Raw genomic sequence first — 5,918 nt, 5'->3', positions numbered from 1 at the left:
AAAAATTGTGTGCTATGTATCTGAGAAGCAAGATGTATTTTTAATAAATTTTTCAATAACTTCTTACTTTCTGTAATATGAATATCTCATACTTAGAAATCTTCTAGTAGATACATGAACATTTAGATCTCCACAGCCCTTGAAAAATTTTAGTCATTCTTTATCTAATGAAATAGTGTAACTTTGAACAAATTATTTGTTATTCTCTAATAACTTAATTAGCAAGTCTTAAGGAATTTAAGATAAGTCATAAAAGAATATATAAATAAAATATTATCCTGGTAAAAATTATATATTTATGATGGTCAGGATGACTGTTTTGCAGTATTTATATCTTTCATTAAATATTGAGTCATATTTTATTCTATGTGTCATACAGTAATTTCTCTTCCAATGTATGAATGTATGATAGTGTTTTGGAATGGCAAATATTTAATCTTTCTTCACAGTGACAAATTGTAGCAAAGCAAAATTCTGAAACATCTGTCTTATTAGACTTTTATTGAGAGTTCAGTTTTAATAGGAGAGTCTCCATCAAAACTTAAGTGATCCAAAGGCTAGGCTATAGCTCAGAGGGTGAGTTATTGCCTAACATTCATGAGGCCATAGGTTCCATCACTAGCACTACAAAATTTCTGTTACATTAAGTAGTAGTTGTATACACAGACTTCAACTCTTGCTTGTTTTTTTGTAATTATCTACTTTATTATCACTTTCAACTACAGTATTATCAAAAATGGTTAAAAAACATATATGAGTGCTCTCTGATATCCAACACTGATATCAAATACTTAGACATTTGTTAGATAAAAAAAATGCATAACTGTGTAACAGGTTAATTCTAATTAGGTAAAGGTAATTGGGTGGGAAAGACTTTGACTTCTTGATGAGCAGATATTCCCTGAGTGGCTGTTTTACAAACTGGCATCAACAGATGGAGTAAAAAAGTCTATTTCCCTCTCCACTTAAAAGGCTGAAATGTTATAGATATTTGATCTAAACTTGTCATGTCATTTCAGCTTGGTACCTGGCAAGCCAGGGGTGAAAGACCACTCCTTAGGATACTAGGAAAACTTTGGCTCAGAAAGCTACATAGAATTATGATGCGAAAATTCTAATGGGAAATATTGTATAATGCTTAAATCATCTCTAGTCTGTGTTTGCCTATATAGCTATCAATTCTCTTTCATTATCTCTACATTAATAGATATGTGTGTGTTTTTTTTATATAAACTTGTAACATAAAGTACAAAGTTCATTAATAATCACACAAGTACATCATTAAATTCAAGAAGTACCTTAATAGACATAGACATTTATAGGTGTCTTATGTTTTGTTTCTGAAGTAAGGAGCAGTACGGTAGTCATTAAGTAAATGTTATAGTAAGTATAGCTTTATAGTGAGGCTTATCACTCCCCAGGGAACAGATACTTAATTTGTGGTCATGATAATAACAACCAAATGAACTTCAGGTCTTGCAGGAGAGCTTAATAAACTTCAAAGGAGACAGAATAAGAACGTCTGAGTAAAAGTACATCCTCAGCCTTTCATTAGGCAAAATGAGCGCGAGTCTCAGCCCAGCATGGCTTCCGAAGTTAGCATGCCTAACTACAAAGCAAATGTATGCAGAGAAATGCACAACAAAGGCCGAGCTTCGAAGGCTCCAGTTGAGTTTCCACAAATGTTGCTTACAAAAGCCGCCATTCTCTGTGTTAACAAAAAGTTGTGGATCCATTCTTCCCTAAATCCTCTTTTCTTGCATAATCCACCTTGTGCACTTTAGCTTGAGTGTGTTTTATCTGATCTAATCCTGGGGTCATTCACTCTCAGATAGAAGCAACAGGATTATTTCACACTTAAACGAGGTTCAATTTTTATGTGAACCTTAGGAGGACACCTGGCTGATGCAGAATTTAAGCTAAAGATTAACCAAGTGCTCAAGGCACATAATGGTTTTAGATGCAATAAGAGGGTATGATAGAGAGAATTACTTTGTAAAAGTATCAAAGACGCAGTGTTTAAGATGCAGTGTATTAAAGCTGCATCTTAAAATGTGCATTTTGAGGTCTATACAACTCTGTTATATGGGTATTTTATGCATGTGAGCTTCACCACACCTACATATAAGAATACTTGTCTCGAGGAAATAATCTGCACTCCATTAGGAATTTTATAGTCCTAGGATAGTGCTCGCAGTTCCACTCATGCCTTTCCTATTCAGCATATTCACAACCTGAAATAGGTTGAGTAGGGCCAGGCTTTGTGGCCGAGAAAATTAGTCCTTCATTTTGTTTCCTTTTAATGCACTAGGCAAGAAAACTGAATAGAAAATAGTCTAAGCTCCACAAGCTAAAATCATGGATTAGTATGAAGTATATCTATTTCCTATTGTGGGCTCTGAAAAGACATTACATTTAGCATTACTTAAAAGAAAAAAAAGTGTGTGTGTGTGTGTTCATGTGTGACTGTGCAATTGTTTTATGTATATAGCCACAATTTTTTACATCGTGATTATAAGCATGATTGTATTCCCTGTTAGTTTAGAGCAGTGGTTCTCAACCTTCTTAATGCTGTGACCCTTTAATACAGTTTCTTATGCTGTGGTGACCACCAATCATAAAATTATTGTTATTTTTAAACTCATTTTAAGCACATTGGTGTGAAGGTGTCAGATCCTGTGAAACTGGAGTACAAGACAGTTGTGAGTTGCCATGTGGGTTCTGGGAATTGAATCCAGCTTTTCTGGAAGAACAGCCCCATAAAATTATTTTTGTGGCTAATTCATAATTGTAATTTTGCTACTGTTATAAATCATAATGTAAATATTTGATGTGCAAGTTATCTGGTATATGACTCTGTGAAAGGGTTGGTCGACCCCCAAAAGGTCAGAATGCACAGGTTGAGAGTTCTTGTTCTTCTTATATGATAACTTTTCTTTGTTAAGGTGTCAATATTAGAGGGAAAGGCTAAGGAAAATAAAAGCTACAGTCATATTTTCTTACTGTGAAGTTCATATACATTATACAATTGCTACTTATTTTCTATTTTCTAGTTTATTATACACATATTTGAAAGATAGAGTGTCACAGACATTTAAGATACATAAAACAATAACACCACTGGTACCTTTCTTACAGACTGTCTTCTGCTTCCTACATCTGCAAGAGAAATTAAATACCGATGCCATACGGGGAGGTTGGCATGCTGACAGTACTAATGCTTTGCTAGATAATTTAACAACAGATTTTTAAGTCAAATTAGCTAGCCAAGAAATAAAAAGGTCAATTCATATAGGAGTAATGTAGATCAAAATATTACTTTAAGCATTACTCACCATATTCTCAGTTCACACTATAAAACTCCCTTGTGTTCCTTCTTAGAATATGGGAGTGTTAACATATTGTTTCTTATTCCAAACTTATTCTTAAATAGAAATATTAATATATCTTGTTGAGGAAACTATGTTCTACATATTACTAAAACATGTGATTTTAGTAATTTAGAGTGGCACATCAATTAATGAGTCTCTTAGAAACAACTGAGTTTCATTGAAGAGTAAATGGTGCCAATACATTAACTCTAGGAGATGGAGAGATTGGCTTAGTGGTTAAAGGACTTGTTGCTCTTGCAGGGGGCCTGGATTCCATTTCCAGCTCCTACATGGTGGCTCACATATGTTTCTATCTTCAGTTCCAGGGGCTGTTACTGCCTCTTCTGGTCTTTAAAGCATCAGATACATTCATGGTGCACATACATACATGCAGGTCAAATACTCATTCATATACATAAAATAAAACAAAAATAAATAAAACTAAAGTATAGTAACTCTAATATTCATTGGAATATAAATAATCAGGAGCACAAATCTATAAGTATAGACATGCAGAAATAAAGACAATGGCATTTTCAAGAAAAAGGTCCAGTAGTTCAAGAAAAATACTACTGCACATTAAAAGCTATACTAATGAAATGATGCCATATTGTTTATTCTTAATTTATAATTTTCACTGTAAAATTAATAGTTAAAAGTAAAATGAAAAAAGTTAACGTGATTCACTGAAAATTATACAACTTAATTATTCACTTTTTATAGCATTAATTGGGTTATTTGGCAATATATTGTCAAAACCTACAAAACTACGTTATCCTCATATATTTTGCCACTTTGATGCAATTTTGAAGATATACACTCAATTCAACATAAAATACTTACTTAAAATACTTAAGTTACTACATGAATTTAAGATTAAGTTCATGTAGGGTACATGGGGTTGTTATATTTTTCTGTGTTTGTTAAGGTTTATTTTATAACTCTGCATGTGGTTCATTTTTAAAAAGCGTCCATAGATGGGCTGTTGAGTAGACTGTGTATTCTTTGGGGTTTGGGTGGATACATATTCATGTTCGTTTGATCTAAAATGTCATTTAATTCCGTGGTCTATTTTATTTTATTTCATTTTTTTGAGGCACAGTCTCTTTTGAACTCATACCAGGTCTCCATTGGTTTGGGAGACTTCGGTCAACTTGTTGGTTTCCTTTTCCACACTCTTTTCTGTCTGTTTTCACAGTATTGTGAGTTGTCACTTCTTCCAGCAGCAGATCATGGCCTTCTACTCCCTTTTCCCCTCCAGCGTGGCTGTCACTGCCTCATACTTCGCAACCCACCCCATGAGCCAGATGCCCCATGTAAGCAGATTTTCTGGTAGGATTCAGCTGCACAGCCTTGAGGGCAGCCATATGCTTTTTTTGTATCATAAGGTGGATGGGCCCCATCAAACATCTTGAGGTTCCAGGGCAGCCTGGCCTTGCTAAGTCCTGTGGGGCAGCATGTAAATGGCAAAAATGGTAGGGGCCTTAGGAAAGGCTGGTGTTCATCTGTTTTTAGAGAAAGGCTAGATATTTTAACTTACTTTTGTAGATGTTGCTGGAAATGGTGACATACTCTCAGCACACAACCACCACCTTCTGGCCCAGAAGTACCTGTTCAGCCACAGTAAGGCCTGAGCCATGTGGCACTAGGACCTGGCCCCCTTCCATCTTAAACAGTTGCCTTGGAAAAAGCTCTGCCTATTTTTTTTGTCCAGGTGACCTATCTATTGGAGAAAATCACATACTATTTTGGGGGTTTGTGTTGATCTTCTTAGTTCTGCTAATATGTTTTTATGGTATTCGAATAGTTTTCCCTTTATATGTAATTTGTGCTTTTTCTTTTGCAGTTTTCAATATTTTTTCTTCTGCACACTTAACTGTGTTTTAACTATGATATGCCATGGAGTGTTTCCTTTCTGATCTTATCTAGTTGGAGTTCTGTGTGCTTCTTGTATCTATATGGGTATGTCTTTTCTTAGTTTAGGGAAAATTTCTTCTATGATATTGTTAAAGATTTAGTCTATGCCATTTGTGGGCCCATATTTCGATATGGCACAAAAGCCATAGGCCCAGTCTGAGCTGATCACATAGCTCTGCAGACAAGAAGTCTCTGCCTAACAATAGCAAAGATGTAGATCTCCTGAGGAGAGGTGTTGACTGAAACTGGTCAGGATGTTTGGTGCTTCCTTCCTTTGTAATTTGAAGGATGTCTTAAAAAGATGCTAATTCAAGGCCTACCTGACTGCTAGATGTGGATGTGACCAGAGCCCATTCACCTGGTTGCCTAGGAGATAGCCTAATGTGTTCCCGCTCTATTCATGTGAAGATATATAAGCTGTTTGGAGAATAAATGAGAGATCTTTGGAGAGAGATCTTACCCATGAAAGATGACCCTGTAAGTTGTGTCTGATTATTCCTCGCAACTCCGTTCCAGCTGAGTTAGGAAATCTGTGTAGGACCCACACGGGCTTCGACAGCCATTGACCTTGTATTTTTATTTCTCTTCTATGATGATAATTTGGAGATTTTGTTTTTTTTCACATTTGTT

The 5,918-nt window shown here is 35.2% G+C and overlaps 1 pseudogene; it reads right to left on the bottom strand.

Annotated features, from left to right (window-relative positions):
• Positions 1-4,485: 4,485 nt before the first annotated feature.
• LOC126510648 (60S ribosomal protein L13a-like) lies at positions 4,486-5,038 on the bottom strand (annotated as a pseudogene).
• Between the last annotated feature and the right edge of the window lie 880 nt (positions 5,039-5,918).

The sequence above is a fragment of the Alexandromys fortis genome, unplaced genomic scaffold (genome assembly GCF_014885135.2).
Source record: "Alexandromys fortis isolate MF-2015 unplaced genomic scaffold, M_Fortis_MF-2015_v1.1 scaffold_85, whole genome shotgun sequence".
Taxonomy (NCBI): Eukaryota; Metazoa; Chordata; class Mammalia; order Rodentia; family Cricetidae; genus Alexandromys; species Alexandromys fortis.
This window is presented reverse-complemented; position numbering and strand designations above follow the sequence as displayed.